Consider the following 26,029-nt stretch of genomic DNA (forward strand, 5'->3'; position numbering starts at 1 on the left):
AGATGCCAGCAGCTCCGGTTCACTGGGCTGGTCACTCTGCCTCTCTTTGGACCCAGAGATAGTCTATTTTCTCTGCTCTGTCCTAGGAAGCACTTTCCCAAAGAGCTCTGTTACTCAGTTACCTCCTGTGCAGGTTTATTTAGGCCCTTCTCAGCCACAGGCACAGCCAGTGTCTCTGCCCTCTTGGGACAATCAACAGCCTCTGAAGCAGCCTGCTAGATCCAAGCCAGCATACTCTCAGTAACAGGATCTAGCTCTAGCCCAACAGCTCCTGGACTGCAAAAGGCTCCTCACCAACAGCCTGACTCCTCTCCCCAAATGGAGATTAACTCTCTCTCCATGCCTGGAAAAGCCACCTTCCCTCCTTTTTCCCAAGGGCTCATGGGAGTTATAACCTCTAGGGCTAGATTGCAGTACAAAGGATCCTCCCAGTAAACATCAGAGGCCCCTTTAGAAAGAGGACTACCTACTAAAAAGGCAAAATTAGTTGGTCCCTGTAACTAGTTAAGTGAAAGCATCTGTGAGCTTGGTTTAACTTGCCAGTGGTGTATATACAGTACAGATGGCAACTGGAAAAGTTGGAATTGCAAACATTTTGTTTTGGTGCAGGCCATGTGCTCTTTTTGTATGTGAATAACCTATTTTCAGTATTCTGAAATTTTTAATATTGGCCATGCTGCCAACTCACAAGATTTTATTGCAAGTTTTTGGAGATGTTTGTTTTTCTTAAATCCCCAGATCCTAGAGTCATGTATTTACACAAGAAACTCAGTTTTCATTTAAAAAAATGTAACCCCCTTTTTCCTCCCCGGGTTACTGGGAAGCAGGTCACACTCACAGGTGTGCCTGGGCGCCTGGTGTTTTAACCCAAAAAAGATCTTGAGCACCCCAGTGGTGATGGTGTTTAGTTGGGGAAAGCCCTATCCACCCCCTTGCTGCAGTCCCTTGCTGGCAATGAATGTAAAATGGCAATGCCTCCACCTGGCTGGCCTTGTACACACACTGGTGCCTTGAGAGCCTCCAGGAATATACTCATTCCAACATAAATCTGGATCTAATTCCAGAACAACTACAAATCATATACATCTAATGGAACACTTTAAAATAAACAATCTTTACTTAACTTAAATAAACAGGGATTAACAGATTAGCAATGAATAGCATTAACAAAACACATAACAATAATTGAAGCTTATAAAGCTAGACAACAGTGACCCCACCCCAGAGTGTGCACACCCCTAGACTCAGTCCCAGACACTTGCTTGCGTGGGCGCGCTGATGTTGCAGCTGTAGTGAAGATTTGGTCCAGGCTAAACAGCAGCTCTGTCCCAGGCAGCACTTTTCCAACAAGGCCCAAAACTTACTGCCTCATGCTGTGCCTATAGGAAGCAGCCTGCTAGCTCCCAGTTCCAACAGGCATCCAGTAGCTGCATCCAACAGCCCCTGCACTGGATCCATGTCCTTGGCAGCAGCCTGGCTCCCCCTCTGGTTCCAAACTCCAAGGCAGAGTCCCAGACTGCTAGGCCTCTTCTTCAAGCACATGGAGAGAGCAGTCCTCTCTCCCACCAGAGTCCTTCCTTCCTGTTTTTTCCGAAAGGATCATGGGAATTGTAGTCTGGATTGTAGCACACAGGATCTTTTCAGAATAAAACAGAGGCCCCTTTAGAGTAAGGGGACTACAAAAAGAAAAAAGAGCAGCCGGGATGTACCTTATAGCCTCAAAAAGAAAAAGTGTGTGTGAAGCCAATCTCTCTCTTTTTTTTTTTGGTCCAAACACATGACTTTTGAATGCTTTGAATTGACAATCCTGTGATAGTGTCAACCTCAATAATTTTCTTGAATATTGCTTTAGTGAAAGCATTTGGATTCTGGGTCATCTCTGATTACAGATGAATGGTAGATGCAGTCAGCTGCTGATAGGCCCAATTCAAGAATTCTAGGTCCAAAACTGATTGCAAATGTTCCCAAATTCAAGAAGCGTGTGAGGGTGTTGTAGTAGAGTACAGGAAGGACAGGATTGTTATGACTCTATGACACTTGTTTGTGATCGCCACAGTCAGAACCTGTGAATTAGTCTATAATGGCTTCAATGCTAGACCAAGTTAGCATGTGGACATGGAGAAGCAAGAGGGTATGTTTACAAAGGGGATTTTTACCTTGAACTAGCTAGTTGATTGTTTTTTGTTTTGTTTTTACCGTGAGTTAATGGATAGGGCTCAAGCTAGGGTGAGCATGGAAGGTTTATAATTTGCAACAACTGTTTTGAGGATCATTCAGATTAGTGTTAACAAGTGGATAAATTACCTACATTAATTGGCACTAGTTGTAAAAAACCTTAGTGAAGGGAAGTTCTTTATGGTGGATTATTGACCATTAAAAATCCTTACAGGACAATATGAAGATAATGTAAGGGTTCATCAGTGATTGGTTGTTCTCTGCAGTTCTTCTTTAATCAGCAAAACAAAAGAGGAGAAGAATTAATTAAAAATCTATTAGTGCTTTGGCTGAATTGTCACACTAAATTGTTTACTTAACTTGCTATTTCAAGAGTTCTGTTAGTACAAGCCATGAAAATCATTCAAGTGGATGCAATCATCTCCATGTGTTTTCTGCCTTTAACAAGGTGAAGCAAGTTTCTGTCAATAACTGAAACGATTGACTCTGTTGGCGAAGGCATTATATATTTTTCTTTGGGGCTGAATTGTGGTGGTTGTGAAGTTAGAGAAGATGTTGGTGATGAAAATAAAGTTGTTTTTCAAGTTTTCAAGCTCTGAGTTAGTTCAGTGTCTGTAAAGGTTTTTGGTCAGTTATTGCTCAGTCCTGAAGTATGTCGTCATTCTCAACTCTAGAGCATGATTCATAAAATCTTCCCCTTTTTTCATTGATCCAGATGTTTTGCCCTTCCTCTTTGCAATTTTTTTCTGTACTAGGCTTTTGAAATCCGGTTTACTCAAGACTATTTGTCAATCCTTCCATTTATTACAATGCATTGGGCAGCTTTGTCCACCATTTTGTTCCCTGCTGTCTTCACGTGTACAGAGATCCAGATTATTGCAACATCTGTAGTAACTTTGGGTATGTCTACACTTGCCCCTAGTTTGAACTAGGGATGCAAATGTAGGCATTCGAAATAGTCAATGAAGCAGGGACTTAAATATCCCGCGCTTCATTAGCATGATCTCGCCTGCTCCCCCTCTGCCCAAAAACAAGTATTTACCTTGGGTTTGATAATAAACAAAAATGTTTTTAAGTATAAAAAGTAGAATTTAAGTGATTGCAAGTGAAAACAGACAGATCAAAGCAAGTTACTAAGCCAAAATAAAGAGAACACAGCAATTAAGCCTAATACACTAAGATAAATTGCTATAGATCATAATTCTCACCCCAAATCCTTATTTCAGCTAAAATCCTTCAAGACCGAGCTGATCTTTTCTCTGCCAGGGGGCTAATAGCTTCTTGTCTTCAAAGTTCTTTGTTTTTAAGTTTGTTTTTAAGTATCCGCTTAGGGTTGGAAAGGCCAAAACCCCCAGTGCCAAAGCTTTAGCAAAGCTTTTGATATGGTCACCCACAATATTCTTGCCAGCAAGTTAAGGAATATGGATTGGATAAATGGGCTGTAAGAGAGACAGAAAGCTGGTTAGACGAGGGTTTCCCAAACTTTTTACTTTAGTTGGAACCCTTTTTTTTCAGTACTGTTTTTTGCAGCCCAAAAATATAAACACATAAAAAACAAACTGAGAAAATACCAGACATATAGCATGTCTGGTATTTTCTCAGTAGGTAAGTTGTATTATTACTAGATGTATCAGTTTGTAGTTTCGAACTGCCTGGCTGGTAAATGTGCTCAGGCTGCATGAGTGTGTCTACCTGCCAGCCAGTTTGCCACTACTCGAGGGTGTGTGTGTAGGGGGGGAACAATAGAATCCCCGGGCCAGACTAACTTGTGCTTTGCGGGGGGGGGGGGGAGGAAGCAGGGCAGCGCCCCGAGATCTGCATATGGCCGGGTCAGTCCCGCTCCCCGCCGGCCGATTCACTCCCCCCTTTTGCTCCCCCCACTGTGCCTCTGGCCAGCCCCACTTCCCCCAACCCCCTCCTGGACAGTCAGTTCTCTCCCGCTTCTCCTCCCAATGTCCCTTGGCCAGCCCCGCTGCCTGCGTCCAGCCCTGCTTCTGGCGGCTGCTTCTCCCCCCCCCCGCATCTTCCCCAGCCAGCTCCTATCCCCGACCTCGTGCCCTGCTTCCACCAGCCCCCCAATCTCCCCAGCCCACCCCGCCCCGATTCTCCTGTCCAGTGCTGCTTCCGGTGGACAGCTCTCCCCTCCTCCTCTCCCCGCCTCCTTCCCCTAGCTAGAACTCTGCCGGGAGCTGGAACCTCCGGCTGCAGACTCCGCCCAGGCTGGCCAAGGGCTTGGGGGACCCAGCACCACACGGGCACTCCGGGAGCGCAGAACACCCCGGCAACCACACTGAGGCCCAGTAATTTTCTCCTGCGGCCTGGTATCGGGCCGCAGCCCATAGTTTGGGAAACGCTGTTGTAGATCAATAAGCTGACTTACACTTCATGGGTATGTCTACACTAGCTTGGGTAATGAGGGCAAGTGGAGTTGCAAATGTAGCCCGGGATTTAAATATCCCGGGCTTCATTTGCATGTTCTCAGGCGCCGCCATTTTTAAATCCCCCTTAGTCCGAACTCTGTGCCCGCGGCTATACGCAGCACGGAATAGGTTGTTCGAATTAAAGATCCTAATTCAAGCTATCGTTCTTCCTCATTCCACGAGGCAGTTAGTTCTGACTAACGGGGATTTAAAAATGGCGGCGCCCGGGAACATGCAAATGAAGCCTGGGATATTTAAATCCCGGGCTTCATTTGCAAGTCCGCTTTCCCTCATTACCCTACTGAGCTCGAACTAACGAGTAGACATACCCTATATTTCTAACTTCACATACTAGAATGATACATGCACACAAATAGAATGTACACATTCAGGGGATCACAGGTTCTTCAAGGACAGGTTTTGTGTAAAGCATATTTGAGTTATGCATATTAATATTCAATACCATATTTCCATTAAAAATATGGGGACATAGGGTTATAAAAATGTTAAATGCCATTTCAAAGAACAGGAGAAAGGGCTACATTTCTATCAAACAGTTTTCAAAATTAATAACTTATCCAGCGCTAAGAATAACAAAGGTTTGAGTCTCATCTAAATAACTGGATAGCATGAAAGAAACACCTATCACAGCAGCATGAATACTTTTCAGTGGGTGTATTTAGTGAAGAGCCTGAGGAATCAAAGAGAGAGTGTTAGGGAAGGGGAGGGCTAAGAAAAAAAACTCTGTGTCCTGTTACTTTGTTACTTTTCTCAGTCTATGGCACTGCCGGCATATCTGACATTTTATGTCGATGCTCATAGCTAGCATATAAAAGACAGGACTATGCAGCACTTTAAAGACTAACAGGATGGTTTATTAGGTGATGAGCTGGCCCATGAAAGCTCATCACCTAATAAACCATCCTGTTAGTTTTTAAAGTGCTGCATCGTCCTGTCTTGTTTCAGCAAGACCAGACTAACAGGGCTGCATCTCTATTACTATTCAGCTAGCAAATAGTGGAACCTAAAATGCTTCTACCCAGTCAGGCCAGTTTATGCTCTGTGAATGTAATATGTGAGGCATTTGCTGCCTGTGTAGTGAAGTCATTTTGTTAATGTATTATAGAGGATTATACGCATAAAAGAAGAAAATGTTGCACATGATTATAAGCAACTCATTGACCTTTTGGACTCTCTAAAAATCTAGGACTTTAACAATTTACTAAAACATCTATTAATGATTTATTTACCCTTGATTTTACCCTTTACTATTTATAAATGGAATTTGAATGCTGTTGGTTTGTGCAATGCTTAACATATAATTTCCATTGTGCTAAATGTTATTCATTACATGAGCAATGTAAGAATGATCATATACTTAAAATGAATGCCTTTGAATTCAAGGCATTTCTTGGAATGTGTGTAAGGTTAATGTCATCATCACTTACGTTCATTAAACACACTTGATGTTGCTTTCCTGGAGTTTCAGAATAGAAATGGGCCTGAGTCAGAAAATGTCAATCTAGATACAAACTTCCTCTATATATGGGTGTGCTCAGCTGTGGTGGTGTTCCTATATGTTTAGTGTAAGGTTACTAAAATGCTTCATTGATTCATTCTGCCTTTGACCTTCCTCTGCACACAGCAGCCTGTTTAAATAATGCCTTGGCTTTGGTAACATTTCAGTGAGCCTCTGCCCTTGGCCTCGATGTAGTTAAATTGATCAAAGCCTGTATGAACATAGCACTAGGTTGACAGAAGAATTCTTCCCTCAACCTAGCTACTGTGTCACAGGGAGGTGGATTACACACACTATCACTGTAGATAGGCCCATCCCTGATGCTGACGCTAAGGGTCACGCCAGGGTATGGACATTGTATGGAGGGCCATGAATGCTCACAAAAATGGGGTTGGGATGTGGGAGGGGATGAGGACTCTGGCTGTGGGTGTGGGCTCAGGGGAAGGGCCAGAAATGAGGAGTTCAGGGTGCAGGAGGGAGATCGATGCTGGGGTAGGGAGTTGGAATGTGGGGAGCAGTGTGAGGGCCCCAGCCAGGAGACTGTGGGCTCTGGGGAAGGCTGGGGATGAGGTGTTTGAAGTGCAAGGTGGGGCTCTGGGACTGAGGGATTTGGAGGGTGGGAGGGACATTGGGGGTGTAGTGCTTACCTCCTCAAACAGCTCCCAGAAGCAGTGTCATGTTCCCCTTCCAGCTGGCTCCTACTATCCCCAGGCCCCACCCCCCACAACTCCCATTGGCTGCAGTTCCCAGCTAATGGGAGCTGCAGAGGTGGTACATGGAATGAAGGCAGCACATGGAGCCCTGTTGCTGCTACTGCTTGCGGCAGGCGGCTGGAAGGGGGACACGTTGCTGCTTTTAGATGCTGCTCAGAGCTAGCAAGCCTCAGAGGGGGCTAGAGATTAAAATGCCTGATGGGACAGATGCAGCCCACAGACAGTAATTTGCTCTTCCCCCTCTTGATCTATAGTGAAGCACTGTGGTAGTGCAGCGGAGTTGTGCTGCTGTAGGGTTTCAAATGTAGACATGCCCTGAGCCATTATTATCTTTGAGAACTTGTGGAGGACAAGAGAGATCCTGGAAGACTGGAAAAAGGCAAATATTGTAAGCACCTATCTATAAAAAGGGGAGTAAGAACAAGTCAGGGAAACATAGACCAGTCAGCTTAACTTTGGCATCTGGAAACGTAATGGTGCAAATGTTCAAACAATCAATTTGTAAGCACCAGAAGAAAATGCGGGTATAAGTTGCAGTCAGCAAGATTTGTCAAGAACAAATCATGGCAAGCCATGCTAATAGCCTCCTTTCACAGCCTTGTGAAAGGGTGAAGGCAATAGACATGATATATTAATTACTTTATGAAGACATGACAGTCTCATAAACAAACTAATAAAATACACCATACATGAACCTACTGTAAGATGGGTTCACAACTGCTTGAAAAAACATGCTCAGAGCTGAGGTATCGTCAAGATGGAAAGACATATCGCATGGGATCTCATAGATCTCTGTCCATAGTCCAATTCTATTTAATATATCTGTAAATGAGTTACAGAGTGTTTATGGATGGGGTTGCAAGCATTTTTGAAGGACAGGATTAAAATTCAAAATTATCGTGGCAAACTAGAGAAATGGTTTGAAGTGAACCATTCAATAAGGACAAATGCAAAATAATACACCAAAGAAAGAATAGTCGATCGCACAAATATCAAAGGGGAAATGGCTGCCTATGAAGGAGTACTGCAGAAAAGGATATAGTGGATCAAAAGTTAAATATGTCAGTTGTTTAATACTGGATACTCTCGGAGGAATTCTGCATCACAGGGTCCCCAGTGAGGATAGTGGGAGCATACGGTATCCTGTGGTGAGGGTTGGTAGTTCAGATCACAGTAACTGTGGCATCAGTCGTGGAGGGAAGTGAAGAAGCAAAGGGTCCCTAGTGGTGGTGGGAGCAGAGGGTGTTGGATGTGGAGTGTGGGGTAATGGCAGGAGAAAAGAGAGTCAATCTAAAGGGGAAGGAAGTGGTGAGGGCATGGGGTTGTGCCTTGAGGGAGGGGGGCAGCTGAGGGAAGTACTATCTGTTTCCTGTGTAGATGAACCTTTGGTCTAGTCTACACTGGAAAATTAGGTTGATGAAGGAATTCTTCTGTCAACCTCACTACTGCCTCTGGGGTGTGTGTGTGTAGATTAATGTTGCCAATGGGAAAATCCCTCCCATCAAGGTAGGTAGTGTCTACACTGAATCCCTACAATGGCACAGGTGCATTAACTAAGCTATGCCCTGCAGCCTTTTCAGTGTAGACAAGTCCTTATTGTTAGTATTCCAGCCTTGCCATGGCCTGTGCTTGGGTGGAAGCTTCTATTGTTTCAGCTTCCTGTACAACACCTTAAGTTGTTCTTTACTCTGACCCTGAAAGAAGGGCAAGTGTTATACCTGGTTTTGCCCACCCCCAGCCTAACAATCTGTAGTTGTCAGTCCTCATGGAAGAGGAAAGTATCTAAGGAGTTAATGGCAAGGGCTAGACAGAACAGGCAAAATAATTCCTAAATTGCACAATGGATGCTGCTTTCTTTACGTCAGGCTCAACTTTAGAGAGGAAGAAGAAAGGCTCAGCTAGTGGTAGTGAGGGCTGCCTGATGGCTGCACAGCTGACCACTACTTCCTGTCTGTAATCAGCTGAGGAAAGGAACTGGCTGTATTTGAGCTTTCACTATGAACCAAGCCATTTTTCCTGAGGTGAATAATCCAGAAACTTGGAAAGCACCACCCCAGTGCAGTCTGAATTGCATGTTTGATGGGACTTTGCCCTGTTTTTCCAGTATTTGTGTGGGAGTTAACATAAACCAAAATGAAACTTGAGCACACTCCTGGCCCAAATGAGTGGGGAACAGAGTGAGGATACTATTCATTCTGTGCTGCACCTTCCCCTTTGCAACGGGGTGTGGTGGGGAAGAACTGATCCCAGTCCTTGTGTGGTGTTTTCATTCGTGGTTTGTTGAGCTAATTAGATTGGAACCCATGGTGATATTTACATGACAACATTTAAAAGAAAATCACAATAGCAAAATTTCCCAGGGCATTCCTCCGCCCAGCAGAACAGAGCCTGCTGCCCAAAGAAAATAATAAAGATAGCTTTTTATTCAGGGACGTGGGTTGGAAGGGTTTACTGTGTGCCCCAGTCTCTGCCATAGGCCCTGATTCACTAAAGGAATTAAGCATGTGTTTAGGTCCCACAGATGTCGATGGGATGTAAATATATACTTTGTTAACCACATGCTTCAGCATGCACTTTAGAGCTTTCCTGAATACGGGTGGACACGGGCGCTTTTCCTATTGTTGCATTTCCTGGAACTTCCAAATTGGCTTGGACAACATACTAGAACCTGTCCTGAAAGGAGCCATCCTACAGAGTTGGATTAATTTTTCCTGTTTTAAAGTTGTCTTTTTAATGCCATCATAAAATCTCAGAGTTACTGATGTAAGCAGGGGCTGAACTACTGCGTGCTATCAGCCAGCTAAAAGGAGAGAGCTGTCCTGGGGGTGGGTATGCTCACTCCAATGGGTTAGCTCTGCAAGATAATTAACTGTTAACTGTTGATATGTAAATACAGCTCACGCCAGAATGGGGAAGGAATCCGGCGTGTGGTTATGTAAATCCAATTCAGCCAGGGCTGATGAAGGATCAGTTGTTAGAATGGAATGTGATGTATTATAACTAATTTGGGCTGTTGTGGAGGTCACGAATCATGCTACCCCTAAATGTGGGAACTGTAAAATATGACACCAGTGCTTGCAGGAGAGACACCACCATTGTAAGAGGTCTCAGATGAACAAGCCTCCCCATTCCAGAGTTGAGTGAATGGGAGTGGGAGGGGGACAGGGGGAAGGGCTTGAGCCAGCTGGCTTCATGCCTGCCAGGTGTGAGCTGTAAGACTGGTTCAACCTTCCTTTTTCCCCCTTGGTCTAAGGATAGACCTAAATCAGACTCCATCAGGAGTCTTTTTGCTAGTCCAGTGGAAGCTGGAATCTCTTGCCAGCCTAGACGGTGGCTAAAGAGTTGAAATCACTAAGGGTATGTCTACACTACCCCGCTAGTTCGAACTAGGAGTGTAATGTAGGCATACCGCAATTGCAAATGAAGCCCGGGATTTGAATTTCCTGGGCTTCATTTGCATAAGCGGGGCGCCGCCATTTTTAAATCCCCGCTCGTTCGAACCCCGTGCCGCGTGGCTACACGTGGCACGAACTAGGTAGTTCAAACTAGGCTTCCTAGTTCGAACTACCGTTACTCCTCGTGGAATGCGGGGTAGTGTAGACATACCCTAAGAGCTGAAGTCACTGGTTTGGCCTGGAGCCAGACCCATTGCAGCCAGCGGAGCAGTTGGCGGGAATGGGGGGACGGTCGGAGCGGTGGCAGGTGGCCAGCGGAGCGGCTGGTGGGAATGACTGGCAGACAGCTGGTAGGAGTGGTGGCAAGCGGAGCAAGCAGACCACAGCAGCAGCTCAAAGGTGGCATGGCCTCAGGCGCAATGAATGGAGTCATCAGCGTGATGTGTCAGGGTCCGCACTGACTGGACAAGAGTTGTAAGTGGGGCATTTGAAGTGGGGTACGGAGAAAGTTTGGAACCCTTACATTGCTGGACTGGTGAGCCTGAGGGGCAAAGGACATTGCTCAATCCCTTAGAGCTGGCATGGTTACTCTTGGGGAGTTATGAACTCTGTTTGTAGTATTTTCCCAAGTTAATGCCATGTGACTGCTCTCTCTCTTTCATTAAAAGTTTATTTTCCACACAGACTCAGTGCTTGCGAGTGGGGAAGCATTGCCTCTCAGAGGCACCCAGGGGTGTGTGAATTTCTCAGTCTACTGAGTGGGGACTCGAGCTGGTTCTGTGTGAGATGGACCCCTAGATATTGAACCCAGCCCTGGCTGCTGCCGGCCCTACCCGGCAGAAGGGTTACACCTACACCAGAGTTATGGCCTGATTGTACAACCATACACTTGTACTTAATCAGGCAACAGCAGAGACTAATAAATAAACAGATGAATACATCACAGTATTGTGTTAAATGTAATCTACTAAAAAATAAAGGGAAAGCAGCATTGTTTTTCTGCACAGTAAAATTTCAAAGCTGTGTTAGTCACTTCAATAAGAAGTCCTGTGACTCCTTAAGGACTAACAGATTTATTTGAGCATAAGCTTTTGTGGACAAAGATGAAGTCAGTTTTTGCCCACGAAAGCTTATGCCAAAAGAAATCTGTTAGGGTATGTCTAGACAGCAGGGCTATTTTGGGATAGTGGAGGTATCATGAAATAGCTACCTCGAGTCTTTTAAACACGCCCATTATTTTGAAATAAAGGGCGCACTATTTCAGCATCCCTGTAAACTTTGTTCCACAAGGGCTGAGGGATGTGTCAAAATAGTGCATTATTTTGAAATTTGGCACCGTGTAGATGCACCAAATTTTGAAATAAGCTATTTCGAAATAGTACAATTGAAACAAGATATACACAATTTGGGCTATGCAAATTGTATCTTATTTTGAGTATAGGGTGCTGTGTAGACTCACCCTCAGTCTTTAAGGTGCCACAGGACTCCTTGTTGTTTTTGCAGGTACAGACTAACATGGCTACCCCTTTGAGACTTCTTTAGTCAATATTCAGTTGTGAATGTTTGAAAGAAAACTGGAATGTTGTGTTCAGAGTTACCAACCGCTAGAGAAGAAAGCGACCACCCAAGAATGGATGGGGGTAAATGGACCACTTTATTGCCAACGCACGTTTTCTTTGGACCCCCAAAACAACATTCCACATGGTGATGATTTGGCACCAGTTACACTCCTTTATCCATTTTAGTATGTTAATTCACACGACTCTCACTACTTTCCCCCTAAACCCTTATTTAGCAAAGTGAACTCCGATACATTGAATATTAATAAGCAGGTGCTGAATACAATTATACCTGCCTCTGTTTGTTGTTTACTGGTTTTTAGTTGAATCAGCATTACGTACTGTCTTAATCAGCAGCTTACATGGAAGGAGAAAAGAGCTCTGACCCTGAAAGTATTTTCACAGATCAAGTGCTAAGAGAGAAAAAACCGTGTTCAGTGCAACTAACTCCCTAGGCTGCCAGGACAAAGGGAAACAAAGTATGCTTAAAGGCAATGCCTGCTCTGGCTAGACCTTGTACTGCGATTGTATTTTTTCCCCAGACCCCTATTAAATTTACATATTCCAACACAAATATTTCAGAGCTATGAATGTCCCCTCCTGTGCAACCTCCACTCTACCTATTCAGAGGTATGAACAACCTCTATACCATGCCACTGCCTAGACCTAGTTCTGCAATGCCCCAGCACTAAAGGCAGTGAGGGCTAGAGCAGCATAGGGCTATCATGGCAGCATTTTGCTGCCTGCTCTTTTGTGCTTCAAATTTTCCTCAGAAGCCCAGAGAAGCTGACTTGGCAGTCCCAGTGCAGCAACTGATAACAAAATGAGAAAACACCCGAAGGAAGTGAAATCAGGACCTTGAACAAAGGCTTGGGACTTTCAAAAGTGCTTAGCATTGGCTTAACTTTGTTTTCACTGAAGTATTTATTCCCATTATTAGTAAATCAGTGCGGAAAAAAACCTTTGACGTCAAAGGGAGAAGAGTTAGACCAAATCTTTATGTATAGAGCCTTACAGATCCATGGATATATGCTTTATAGCGACAGATATCCACATCTGTGAATGAGGATGTAGATATCCAAGGATAATTTTCATGTATCACAGACTGGACGTGGATACTAATTTTGTATCCGTGCTGGAGTCTATATAGGTGTCTAAAAAAAAAAAAATCTTACCCTAGGAAGTAAAATCTTTCCCCTGTGTTTTGGGCCATTTTACCATGCACTGATAGCAGTAATACTTGGCTCTTATATATAATTTTTCTGTATCTTTGAATCACAGAAGCCAGTATAACTTCCCTTTTTTCTCTAAACCACCACTGAATTCATTTTAGTGATGAGGTTTTGAAAGTAGTGTTTGGTTATTTACTTGAGTTGTTTCTATTGTTTGCCTTCTCCTATAGTAGAAGCAGCAACAGCACACAAAGATGAGACGTGCTACCCTGAATTGTTATTTTATATCCTTTAGAGAGTGACAAAGTGGTTTGTAAAAACAAAGCTATTTAGACTTTAAGACATTGTTTGTACTAGGGAAAAACGTGTTCTTAGTTCAAGGTAAATCCTAGAGAAGACAGTTTTTGGTTCTCCTATGAGTGACCAGCTGGAGTTAAAGACTAGGTTCCCCCCCATAAACTTAATCTGACTTGCTAACTCATATGAAAGCTACAAATGACCAGGTCTTTGCAGAATGAAAACACCCAAATCAGAATTTACATTGTGAAATGAGAAAGCCACAAGATGCAGCATCTCACAGAATACTGTGAGGACAATATAGTTTATTGCACCAGATTGCAGCAAGGGTGAGATATTTTTTAAAAAACTATTCCAGGCAGAGGTTAGTTCTGGGGCTCTGTCTTCACTGCAGAGTTAGTTTGAATTATCTAGAGTAGAGATACTTCTCTTGAGTTTGCTGATTCTGAGAGTAGCCAGAGTGTGGTTTTATTAGTGAGCTGTGCTCACTTGGTTTTTTAGTTGGCCATATGCTGTGATGGGCCAGCCAATTTGAGTCAACAGCACCACAACATTTGAGTTAAGGGTCTGTATGAGCAGGTGACTTGAGTGAGGGGTGATACTCACATGATAACTGTTAACTTGGAAGACAATGCAAGCCCCAAAGGACATCATCTTGCACCTGGTGGAGCCATTTACACCGATACAAAGTGGGTGTAAACACTACCAGACCAGAATGATAGCTTTCTACAGCCCCTTAAAACAATTGTGTGAATAAGGTGCAACAGGAGGACAAGGTCCACATTTCAAAGGATGCTAATTGAATACTGAGTTGTGCTATCAACACTGCAACTCATTAGCTAATATTTTGAAAGCAGCATAAGGAATTTGGCTGGCCAATAGGCATTAACATTAATAGGAGCTGAGCAATGAAATCCTGCTGGTGGCTTTGCAGATTTCAGCTAGTATATTGGGGGGGTGGGGCTCAGCATAAACTTTTCCAGAAAACTTCAGCTTAATATAGATCTGTGTACTAATGTGTGCTTTACTGTAGCTATGAAGAAGGGGTTTTTGTTTCAATGAAAATATACATGAATAGTATGCATGACCTAGGCAAGGTTTATCCCAGGATAAGTGGGGGAAAATATGGTGCCTAAGCTAGTAAATTGGAGTTTCACAGATTTTCCCCCCATCTTTTTGGAGTAAATGTAAACTGTTTCATTTTCTTGTCAGAACAGAAACTTTAATATTATTCCTACAAATAAGGCCTTCACCTAGAAACCAAAGCAATCAATCATGTCTGAAAACACTCGAGCGGTTATTGTTTATCTGTACTGTGTTTTCCCACAATTAGTCAGGTTTGTTTTGCAGCTTGTTTAAACTGCTGAAACAATCCACAGTCTTTTAAGTTCAACATTACTGTTGTTTGTGTTACGCTACTTCTTATCTCCATTGCCAGTTGCCAGCATATGTTGTTTTGGCTTGCTAGGCTGTAGTCCAAAATACTGGCGGCTATTCTGGATGAAGGAAATTTTTGCAGGGGCCACTAATGGCTGTGTAAAGTTGCTTGTCTTGCATTTCCTTTGCATGGTTTAGTCCATTCTTACAGCAACTGTTTGGGCACATCCAAACACAGTTGCCTTCCAGCCAAGATGGAACTCCTGCATATGTGTTAGGGTTCAGCACTTCTAGGAGTAGCCTCTTTTGGACAACAATAATGAGATGGTGTTAGGTTAGGAGGACCAGCTGAAGAGATACAGCTGCAATGCTCAGATATGTCAGTGCACTCCAATTCCTGTGCCTGCCCCTGTAGATCAGCTGATACAACCAATGTTTGCAAAATGCCTGTGGATGGTGGGTTATGTGAATGGGGGGCATTTCACAAAGCTTAAGGTGTTCCAATTAATATTTTGTAGGACCACTTGTTTTAAACAGGGCCAGAGCAGAAAACTGAAACAGACTCGTTTTGTAGGAATATGACACAATTACCCCTGAGACCTCTATTTCAATTTTCAGTTTCATTATTAAACCCAGTAAAATCTAAAAATATGCCCTATGCAATATTCTTGGTTTTTAATGTGAGTTGATTTTGTAAATTGAAGGATGTTTAAGTGATTGTCTAGTGATTTTGGGGTATTTGAGATCCCTTGAAAGGAAGTGGTTTTTAGAGATCAGGTGCCCTGCACCTTCTAAAAATATGTCTAGTTGGATCCCCAAAATCAACTAGTAGGCCACCCTTGAAAACACTTGGCCTAACGCCAATTCATCTTGTATGAAAGGAAAGAGGGAGGACTCCGAGATAAGTAATATAATATTGAAATGGAGATACAGATTCATAGTAAAAATAAAACAAAAAATAAAACAACATAAAGCTAACTAATCAATCAATACATCAATCAATCAACCAACCCCATCCCTACTCCCTGATTTAATGTTCAGGGCTCCTGGGGTACATCTACATTACGGGACAAGGTCGAATTAAAATTACGTAGCTGAAGTCGAAATACCTTAACTCGACTTTTGGCACTGTCCATGCTGCAGAAAGTTGAAGGGAGAACACTCTCCCTTCGACTTCCCTTACTACTCGTGGAAGCAGGGCTACCAGCATTGACTGGAGTGCCCCTCTCAGTTCAAATTAGCTGCCTTAACTAGACCCACTAATTCGAACAGTGGAAGATCAACAGTGGCAGCTTCAATCTTTGTAGTGTAGACATACCCATACTGCCCTTTCTGGGTTAAATTTATCCAGAGATGTCATGAGACCCGAGGACTTTTTAAAAAACATTTAATCTGCATTAAGAATGGGCTGATCAGAAATAAAATATCACAAGCCAAGTTGAATGTACAGTTCAAAAACCTTACAGATGTTTTAAAAGTTGGGAAGACTTTCCTTCTCCCATTGCTTCTAAGCCCTGGACTACACTAGGGAGTTGTTTCGAAATAACTCCCCTTATTTCAGAATAACAATGGAGTATCCATACTACCAAGTCTGTTATTTCAAAATAAAGGGCTGGTTATTTCAAAATAACAACTCCTGCTTTCCACGAGGAATAATGCTTATTTTGAAATGAAATAATGTTAGGGTATGTCTACACTACCCCGCTAGTTCGAACTAGCGGGGTAATGTATGCATACCGCACTTGCTAATGAAGCCCGGGATTTGAATTTCCCGGGCTTCATTAGCATAAGCGGGGAGCCGCCATTTTTAAATCCCCGCTGCTTCGAACCCCGTGCAGCGCGGCTACACGGGGCTCGAACTAGGTAGTTCGGACTAGGTGCCTATTCCGAACTACCGTTACTCCTCGTGAAACGAGGTGTACCGGTAGTTCGGAATAGGCACCCTAGTCCGAACTACCTAGTTCGAGCCCCGTGTAGCCGCGCTGCACGGGGTTCGAAGCAGCGGGGATTTAAAAATGGCGGCTCCCCGCTTATGCTAATGAAGCCCGGGAAATTCAAATCCCGGGCTTCATTAGCAAGTGCGGTATGCATACATTACCCTCCTAGTTCGAACTAGGAGGGTAGTGTAGACATACCCTTAGTGTGGATGCTCCACTGCTGCGATTTTGAAATAACTACTCTCCAGAGTCATTCAAAGTAATTACTCCCTGGTACTTGCTGGAGTTCTAAGTCGAGGTAGTGCGTCCACATTAAGGGAGCCAGCCTTGGACTAATTTCAAGGCTTCCCTGAAGTGTGGACACAATATTTCAAAATAGTTAATTTGGGCGTTATTATTTCAAAATGATTTCCTAGTGTAGACATGCCCTTAACATTCTAGTTTTCTATTATTTGGACATGAGCTGTTCCTGCTAGGTTAGCACCAGATTTGACAATATGATGTTAAATTAGGCTCTGGTTCTGAAATGTGGGCATTGAACACTGTAGGATTAGGACCTTATTTCCTTTCTCTGTGCATGTGTGTTATTTTTAGATGAATAACATGAATTAATAGTTTTGACACCTTTAAAAAAAAGCAGACATGAAAATGATTGGGATTCAAATCAAGAGGTAAAGATCAGAAATTCTGAAACCTGCAATTAAACCGAGTTATTAATTAACTTCTGGATATATGATTCTGCATGATTTATGGAGCCATATACATCAGCACACTTGTAATAAATCCACAGATTACATCCACGCTGTCTGGGAGTAATTTTACAGTATCTACAGCTAACACTGCACGCATACACACACACAAGATGTTAAGATTCTAGAAATGACAGTAGAATCCTGAGCCTGACAGATGCTGAGCAATTTCTATGAGGTGCTAAGTGCTTCAACTCCAATGCCTCCTTTGGATACTCAGAAATTTGCAGGAGTGGGCCTTAGGTTTGGGATGCAACAGTTGTCCAGCGTTGTCCGTGAGGTTTCCAGTAAGCGTCTGCAGTTACAATGTAAGGTGAAGGTCCACATGTAACAATCTCACTGAGTTTAATAGACAGCTATAGAGTCTCTACGCTTTTTATGTAACCATCCCTTACAGTTGACATGGAGAATTCTCTCCCTGATATAGAATTCTGTGGGATGGTTTAAAAAAAAAATGTAGGAAGGCTCACATTTCTACTGAAGTCTGTGGGTTTTCAAAGCAATTTTAGAAGAAAACTATTAAATTTTCATAAGCCCCTATTGATTTCTTTAGGCCTCTTCCACTGCGGGGAGAGAGCGATGTTTCTGTAGCTGTAATGCTGCATCCAAGAGGAATTGCCTCTTGATGTGGTTTGGGTTGGGAATGCCTTCTATTGAATCACTTCATTTCCTGCTTTTGTTTTGTCTAGGCCGCAACCAGGGAACTTGTGGATTCCCACTGCTCCTTGGCAGCCTTCAGTCCTTATGTGTAAGGTGTGTGTGTGGTATTTATGGGTAAGGTGTGTATGTGTGGCGGGGAGAGGTGTGACTGGCAAGGGAGCGGAACCGAGGGCCTACATTTTCAAAGTGACTAGTGATTTGTGGTGCTTCAGTTGTTGGAGCCTAACCCGAACATTAAAGGGAACTGCTTTTTCCCCCAGAAAATGCTGAGCACCTACTCTCTGACAGCCAGATCCCTTTAAAGTGTTTCAAACAAGGCACCCAAAGTCATTGGTCATTTTTGAAAATGTAGGCCTGGCTGAGGATGGAGCCAGAGCTTTTGTAGTCTGCTCAGCCAGACATAATTAAAAACCTTTCACTTTTCCTTGTAACACTGGCTGCTCACTGTAGCGGCTCTCAGGGGATCTGGGAGCTCCTTACATGCACAGGGCTGAGATGTTCAGATGACGAGAGCCAGATTTTTTAAGTGATTATCGCTCACTATTGGAGCCAAATTTTCCAAACACCCCACCTTGCATTTAGGCACCTAAATAAATGGCCAGATTTGTTCCCTAAGAGCAGGGGTCCTGGAGCTTTGTATAACGAGGAAGTTGAGAGTAGGGTTGCCAGATGGTTTCAACAGAAATACTGGACACACTTGATCTCAGATGAGGGAGGAGGGAACTGGCTGCGGGGGGAGTGGGGTTGGTCGGGGAGATCGGGGGAGAACCGGCTGAGGGGAGCAGAGCTGGTCGGGAGGAGGGTGGAGAGAGCGAGGCTGGCTGGGGCAGATGGGGGGGGGACCAGCCAGCAGGGAGCAGGGCTGGCTGGGAGGAGGTTGGGGGGAATGGGGCTGGCTGGGGGAGATCAGGGGTTGGGAACTGGCTGGCCGGTGGGGAGCGGGGTTGGCCGAGAGGAGGTCGGGGGGAGTAGGGCTGGCTAGGGGGGGAACTGGCCGGCAGGGAGCGGGGCTGGCCAAGGGGTGAAAAAGTGGGTGGGAACTGGCTGTCAGGAAGCGGGGCTGGCCTGGGCACATGCAGATCCTGGGGCACTGCCCGTCCCGTGTATGGTCCCAGCGGAGTGCATGGGCAAGTCCAGCTCTGGGGATTCCATCCTGCCCCCGCGCCCTCCTGCCCCACTCCGTAGTTGCATACTACCAGGCTAGTAGACACGTTCATGCAGCATGAGCATGTTTACCAGCCAGGCAGTACGCAATTACCTACTGATACTCATCATAATAAAACTTATTTCATTAGAAAATACCGGACATTTATATCTTCTCAATTTGTTTCCCAGACAGAAGCTCAAATACCAGCCTGTCTGGTTCAAAACAGGACACCTGGCAACCCTAGCTGAGAGCTACTCAAGCAAACAGTAAAGTCTTTGTATGATGGAAATCTTGTCAAGCCAGGGGATGGGGCAGCACCCCCATTACCTCTAGTTCCTAAGCGCTCAGCATACTGGCTGCATGTTGGGTGCTGAGCAGTGTTCCCTCTAATATTTTCCATCCATGTGTGGAATACATTTTGTTATGTGCACTGAGGCACGTGTTGATATGGATCACCGGTAGAAACGCATGCTGCTGGCTGTGGGCGTTCTGCTAATCAGTGTGGCATTTGACTCTCTCTTCTGGGTGGTGGCCCCAGTGCTCAGTTTTCAGGGAACACTGCAGATGAGTGCTTGAAAATCTGGTCCACTGATCCAGATGTGGAGGGAGGGGGAATATTCTGCTTTCTCTGTGATTGTAAATGTTGAATTAAATTATTTAATCACTTCTTGTCTTGCTTTCACTCTCTACTCCAACAAATAGGTGTTGAAAGGGTCTGCTGCTAGGGATAGGGCTGACATGAAAGGAGAGTAGCAATGTGTTAGGGAGAGCCACACAAGTGTGCAGGTGAAGAGCAGAGCTGAAGAGCTGGGATAAGGCTGTTCTCTTCTGTGTCAGAAACTTTGATTTTTGTCCCCACAAGAAACTAAGGCAAAGGCGGGAAATGAGAGATGCGACAGGAGAAAAAAAAGGATGGTGCGCTTTTTTTAAAAAAACTTTTCCAGGTTTAGTAACTATAGTTTAAATGTTATAGATTACCAGTGACATTGGTAATGTCTTTGGTTTTGAGCAGCCTGTAGCCATTCCTTGTCATTTACAGAGCTGGGTATTTTAGAAATGCTCGAAATCCAAACTGAGTCAGAATTCTGCAGCTGGTCCTTCTCTTTACTCCTCTCTCTCCTTGCATTCTCTCATCACCAGAGAGTGCCTCACAACCACGAATGGATTTGAACCTCACAACACTCCTATGACTAGGCTTCTGGCTTTGACAATAAAATCTGTATTGGCAATTTTCAACCCAGGCCCAGCTGTGTATATTTATGTGCTTCCTTATATTGAAGAAGTTTCAATCCAGAGTGCTGTGGCAGAATATTATAAATCTGAATTCAGGATTTCTTAATGCGGTTTTGTAATGAATAGACGGGCACAGTTAGAAACTATGCTAAAGAAGCCCTTCCCGACTTGTTTTTGAAGTGTAATATGTTGTCAGTTTGGATGGAGGTGGGACAGATTATAGAACAAGTCCAGCAAGTGCAGCAAGTTGTAAGTATTATGTAATCACATTGCAGACTTGGATTCCGGTAACTGCTACTTGCAATTGCTGCCAGTAACTTTACAGTAACTACTAATCAGATGACATATTTTGAATGCCAAGATACAATCAGGACTAATAATCTATTGACCTATCCAGCACACACAGTGTAGCTTTCTCATGCAATCTGATGAATTTTTTCCAAGGAATTTATTAATTAAATCTGATAATATTCTACCTTTTCAAACAATAAGTAGCTAAAAGGACCAGGAGTCTGATTAAATATTCTCTGGAGCCTGGCAAGTTTGGCACACTCTAGAATAGTGGAGTGGAGGAATAACTCAGGGGCAGGGTTAATCCCAGGGCTCTGCAAGAGAAGCAGGAACGGGGGTTGCTTTTGTAACTTTCTGGGAAAGGGACCAGGGGCCTAAAATAAACCCTGGACCAGGTGATGTTATGCTGTGCAAACCTGGCTAGAATAACATTGCCCCTTCTGACCTGAACTAAGCCAAGCCAAATCTGGGATATTTGTACATTGTTCCAGATTAGTAATGTCCTGTTTTCCTGAACCCAGCAGGAATCAAACAGCAGGCAATAGTTTCTGTATTGCTGATCCAGTCTTGCCTTTTCATTTCTTCTCTGTGCCTTAAAAAGTCCTCTTTCTCTCTCTCTCTCTACTCTCTTTCAGTGCTACTTTATCATCACTTCTGTTACGATCTTGCTTGTTGGCTGCTTACATGTCTCTTGCTTCCCTTTCACATATATGGGTGAACACAACACAACACAACACAACACACAGAAATCAAACTATACCCAGCAAAACTCAACGCACAACAATAAGAGGCCTGATGAAAAGAGTACAGACCTCAGTCTCCGCTTTGGATTTTTTCCCTTGTTGTGACTCTAGTGAAGTCAATAGAGTCATACCAGCAGGAAAGGGTGTAGTTAGGAAACAACCTCTAACGTCCTCAACAACAAAGCCAAACCCTTCTATATTCTGGAGCTCAACAGTATTTGAACTGACTTGTAAAATGATAAACAACAAATAGTCTATAGCACCTCAAAGACTAACAAAACATGTGGATGGTATCATGAGCTTTCATGGGCAAAACCCACTTCTTCAGATGACTGGAGTGTCCAGAACCAAAATAAATGAAGGAAGAAGTGGGGAGAGAGGGAGAAGGAAAAAAATTGGGAGGGGGAGTACAGAAAGAGGCAGAGGGTAGGTGAGTATCAAAGAGAAAGCTGAGTATGGTCCTAGACATCCAACACTCCGTTCATCTGAAGAAGTGGGCTGTGCCCAAAAAAGCTCATGTTTTGTTAGTCTATAAAGTGCTACCAGACTATTAGTTGTTTTTTCTGTTTACCTGTACAGACTGACTCGGCTACTCCCTGAAGCTTCCAAGTATGTATGTAACTGGAAAAACTGGGTGAAGGGAGGTTGCATATCTATGCTCGTTCTCATCTCAGCTTCTGCTGAGGCCATCAGCAAGGCTCCAGTTGTAATGCAAAGTCATTGGGAACTTTAGAATGTAAGTAGATTGCCTGCATGTGTCCATCAATAATTCTGCCTCCAGCTCCCTGGTAACATTGCATAACTGGTTAGGTAACCAGACTTTCCCCACGCATTACTAGTCTCCAGAACAGTGTAAGAAAACTCCTTCAGTAATAACCCTGTTAATTCAATAGCTAGACTCAAAAGGATATGCAGCAAGGATGAGATTTTTCAATCGCTCAGGGTGTGTCTAGACTACAGGGTTTTTTTGAAAAAAAAATAGCCTTTTTTCGAAAAAACGTCACCTGCGTCTAGACTGCAACCACGTTCTTTCGAAAGTAATCGAAAGAACGCGGCTGTTTTTTCGATCATGGAAAACCTCATTTTGTGAGGAATAACACCTTTTTTTGAAAGTATTCTTTTGAAAAAATGCACTATTGAATGCAAACTGTGCTTTTTCTAAAAAGAGCATCTAGACTGAAAAAAGTGGCTTGCTTTTTTGAAAAATCTGCTTGTAGTCTAGATGCTGTCTTTCGAAAGAGGCTTTTTCGAAAGATTGTTTGTAGTCTAGAGACATAGCCTCAGTGGGAAAAGATTTAGGTCAAAACAAAGCATTTGGGAAAAATCCCACCCTACTGCCAGGTATTCGCTGAAAAAAAAAGTGTGTTATAACAGGGAGATTGCTAATTTGGGGTACTGACCATGGTATAAAATCTTAGTAGAGATAAGTCACTATAATCTTTTCCTTGATATAGCTAGTCAAGGTAAGTCTCAGGGTTGACCTCAGTTTTCTATATTATGGTTAAACACTAGGGCTGTGTCTACATTGGCATCCCTTTCCGGAAAAGGGATGCTAATGAGACACATCGCAATTGCAAATGCCGCGGGGGATTTAAATATCCCGCGGGGGATTTAAATATCCCCCGCGGCATTTGCATTTACATGGCTGCCGCTTTTTTCCAGCTTGGGGATAAGCCGGAGAAAAGCGGCAGTCTAGACGTGATTCTCCGGAAAATAAGCCCTTTTCCGGAGGATCTCTTATTCCACTTCTTCCTTGAAAGTGTAGACACAGCCTAGGGGTGCATCGAGACTGGCAAGATTTTGCGCAAAAGCACGTGCTTTTGCGCAAAAACTTGCCAGCTGTCTACACTGGCCGCTTGAATTTGCGCAAGAGCACTGCCTTTGTAATGTACAAAATCAGTGCTTCTTGCGCAAATACTTTCACTCTCCCACTCAGGAAAAAGCCCTTCTTGCGCAGTATTCTTGCGCAAGAAGGCCAGTGTAGACAGGGAAGAACTGTTTTGCGCAAAGAAGCTCCGATGGTTAAAATGGCAAGTGGGGCTTTCTTGTGCAAAATCACATCTAGACTGGCCATGGATGCTTTTGCACAAAAGCACTTTTTATGCAAAAGCATCCGAGCCAATCTAGATGCGCTTTTGCAGAAATACTTTTAACTGAAAAACTTTTCCGTTAAATGTATTTCCGCAAAATCATGCCAGTCTAGATGCAGCCTAGGGGTATGTCTACCCTACAGAGTTAATTCAAAATAAGAGCCCTTATTTCAAATTAACTGTAATAGCTGTCTACACATACAAACCGCTATTTCAAAATTAATTCGAAATAGCGGAGCACTCATTTTGAATTAGGTAAACCTCATTCTACGAGGAATAATGCCTAATTTGAAATAAATAAGTGCTCCCTTTCCAGGGAGCCCTGGTGGCCACTCTGGGCACAACCAGAAAAACTCGTCTGCTCCTCCGCACCGCCCCCCCCCGCTCCCAGCCCTGGAGCACCCAGCCAGCAGATCCTGCACCTGGCACAGGATGAGCCAGCCACCCGCTGCCACCCAGCCCTCCACCACTCCTCCGGACCAGGCTGGTGGCTCCCAGGAGCTTGCCAGGGGCCGCAAAAGGCGGGCACTTTCCTGGTCAAGTGCGGAGATCGTGGGCCTCATTGAGATTTGGGGGGAGACCTCCACTGCCCACGATCTCCATACTAGGCACAGGAATGTGGCGCCGCATGGCTGCCAGCCTGGCCACTAGAGGCCACATGCGGACCCAAGAGCAGGTACGCAGCAAAATTAAAGAGCTGCGGCAGGCTTACACCAGGGCCTCCCAACCAGGGGCTGACCCAGAGGCCTGCCCTCACTTTGAGCCCCTGGACTGCATCCTAGCGGATCAGACGGTCTGTGCCCCCCTGGTCATCATTGACCCCGAGGCAGAGGGCCCTGCCCCTAACACAGGGGAAGAGGAGGAGGAGGACTACGGCAGCCAGGAGCCTGCAGGGAGCCTGCCCTGCATCCAGGAACCCTGAGCCATCCCTGAGAGCCCGTCAGCAGCCTCATCTGAGGCCGGGGAGGCCTCCACATTTGAGTGACATCACGGTCCCCTTATACGGGGCAGGGAGAAGGGGGAGCCCAGGGACCTTACCCTGGGGAGAGACACTGCACACTGTCCTCCCTCCAGATGCCCCCACTACACAGAGTCAGGGCACAGCTCCCCTCTTCCACCCCACACACCACACTATAAGCAGCACAGGGGCTGGGATGCAGTCCTGGGCCAGCTCACACTCCCGGGGACAGCAGGACATGATGGTGCGGACACCTGCCATCCTCACCTTGCAGAGGGGGCGCTGGGTTTCACCCACTGTGTCCCCAAGGAAAACCGACCACTTCTCTTGTTTCACCACAGCCACAGCACCTGCGAGTGCAGGATGCACCACCCTGCCTGGACCCTCCACCCGCATCCGGGCCAGCAGGTGCACCCGCAACCAAGAGGAGTTCCAGAGGCAGCAACTATGGGTGCAGGGATGGCAGGTCCACAGCCAGGAGCAGTGGGTGAAAGAAGACCTGCAGCTGCAGTGGGAGAGCCTGAGGGAGTTCTGGGAGCAGGGCCATGCCCACCGCGAACACCTGCAGGCCCTGGTGGACCAATTGCTGCCTCCTGTTGCTCCAGCCCCTGTGGCTGCCCCAGAAATTGCTCCTCCTCCCACCCATGCTCCCCCTCCTACTTCTTCTGCATCCCCCATCCCTCCTGCCCCACCCTCCATACTCACTCCTCCCAGGAACATGGAGGCCCCCTGTAACCGCCCTACCACCCCTTTTATCCCTAAGAAGGGGTGTAGGGGGGGGTGGGTCCAACACCCCTAGTTCTACCCTTCCGCCGTCGGGCTCCCTAGCCCGTCTCTGTAGGACACTTCCTGTCGTGCGTACTCCCCCGGGCGGAAGGGGGGGAAAGGGAGGCCCGGGCCCACCCTCACTCACGGGCCCCAGTCCAGGGCCCTAAGGACTCAGTCTGCCTGACAGTCTTGGTCCGGCTGACGGGGTGTACCCCTAAACACGTCAGCCCACGGGCGTCATCCCTGCCCTGCCCTGGGCTACTTCCTTTCCCCCTTCCGGGCTCCCTACCAGCAGCGTCTGGTCTCAGCAGGGATGCAGCTCCGGGCGCGTCCGTAGTTCTCCTGGCGGATCCGTCCTCTCCGTCTGCTGACCGCTCCGCTCCTCTGCTGGCCGGCGGCTTTTAAAGTTCCCACCGCGCTGGGACGCTGGGGTCTGTTCCGCCCTCCGCATCGTCCGGTCAGCTGATTGGCCCCTCCCCCTGTCAGCGCCAGCTTCAGTGCTCCTCCGGTGGCGCCTCCGTGTTCCCCCAGCTGAGCCGCGCTTCCACTCAGCTGAGCCGCGGCGCTGCCCAGCTGAGCCGCGGCTTGGGAGCAGCCGGCACACAGCCGGTAGGTGCTCCGCGGCCCCTCCGCCAGGGCACACTCCCCCTGGGGCTTAGTGCAGGGTCTTGGTGCCCCGTCACACCCCCACACCCGCAGTGCTGCAAGACAGGAGGGCCAGAAAGACCCCCAACCCTGAGCTTCCCCTCCCCCTTCCTCCCCTTGCCTCCCCCTTCCAACTCCCTCCTCCCAGGTTTTCCCCCTCCCCTCTCCTACCCTCATTCCC

The 26,029-nt window shown here is 45.5% G+C and overlaps 1 long non-coding RNA gene across 1 annotated transcript in view; it reads left to right on the forward strand.

Annotated features, from left to right (window-relative positions):
- Positions 1-26,029, forward strand: part of LOC142826879 (uncharacterized) — a 99,669-nt gene extending 73,640 nt beyond the window's left edge. The window contains exon 4 of the long non-coding RNA XR_012901141.1: positions 24,777-26,029. This is a non-coding gene — a long non-coding RNA (uncharacterized LOC142826879). The remainder of the gene's footprint in view (positions 1-24,776) is intronic.

The sequence above is a fragment of the Pelodiscus sinensis genome, chromosome 1 (assembly GCF_049634645.1).
Source record: "Pelodiscus sinensis isolate JC-2024 chromosome 1, ASM4963464v1, whole genome shotgun sequence".
Lineage (NCBI taxonomy): Eukaryota > Metazoa > Chordata > Testudines > Trionychidae > Pelodiscus > Pelodiscus sinensis.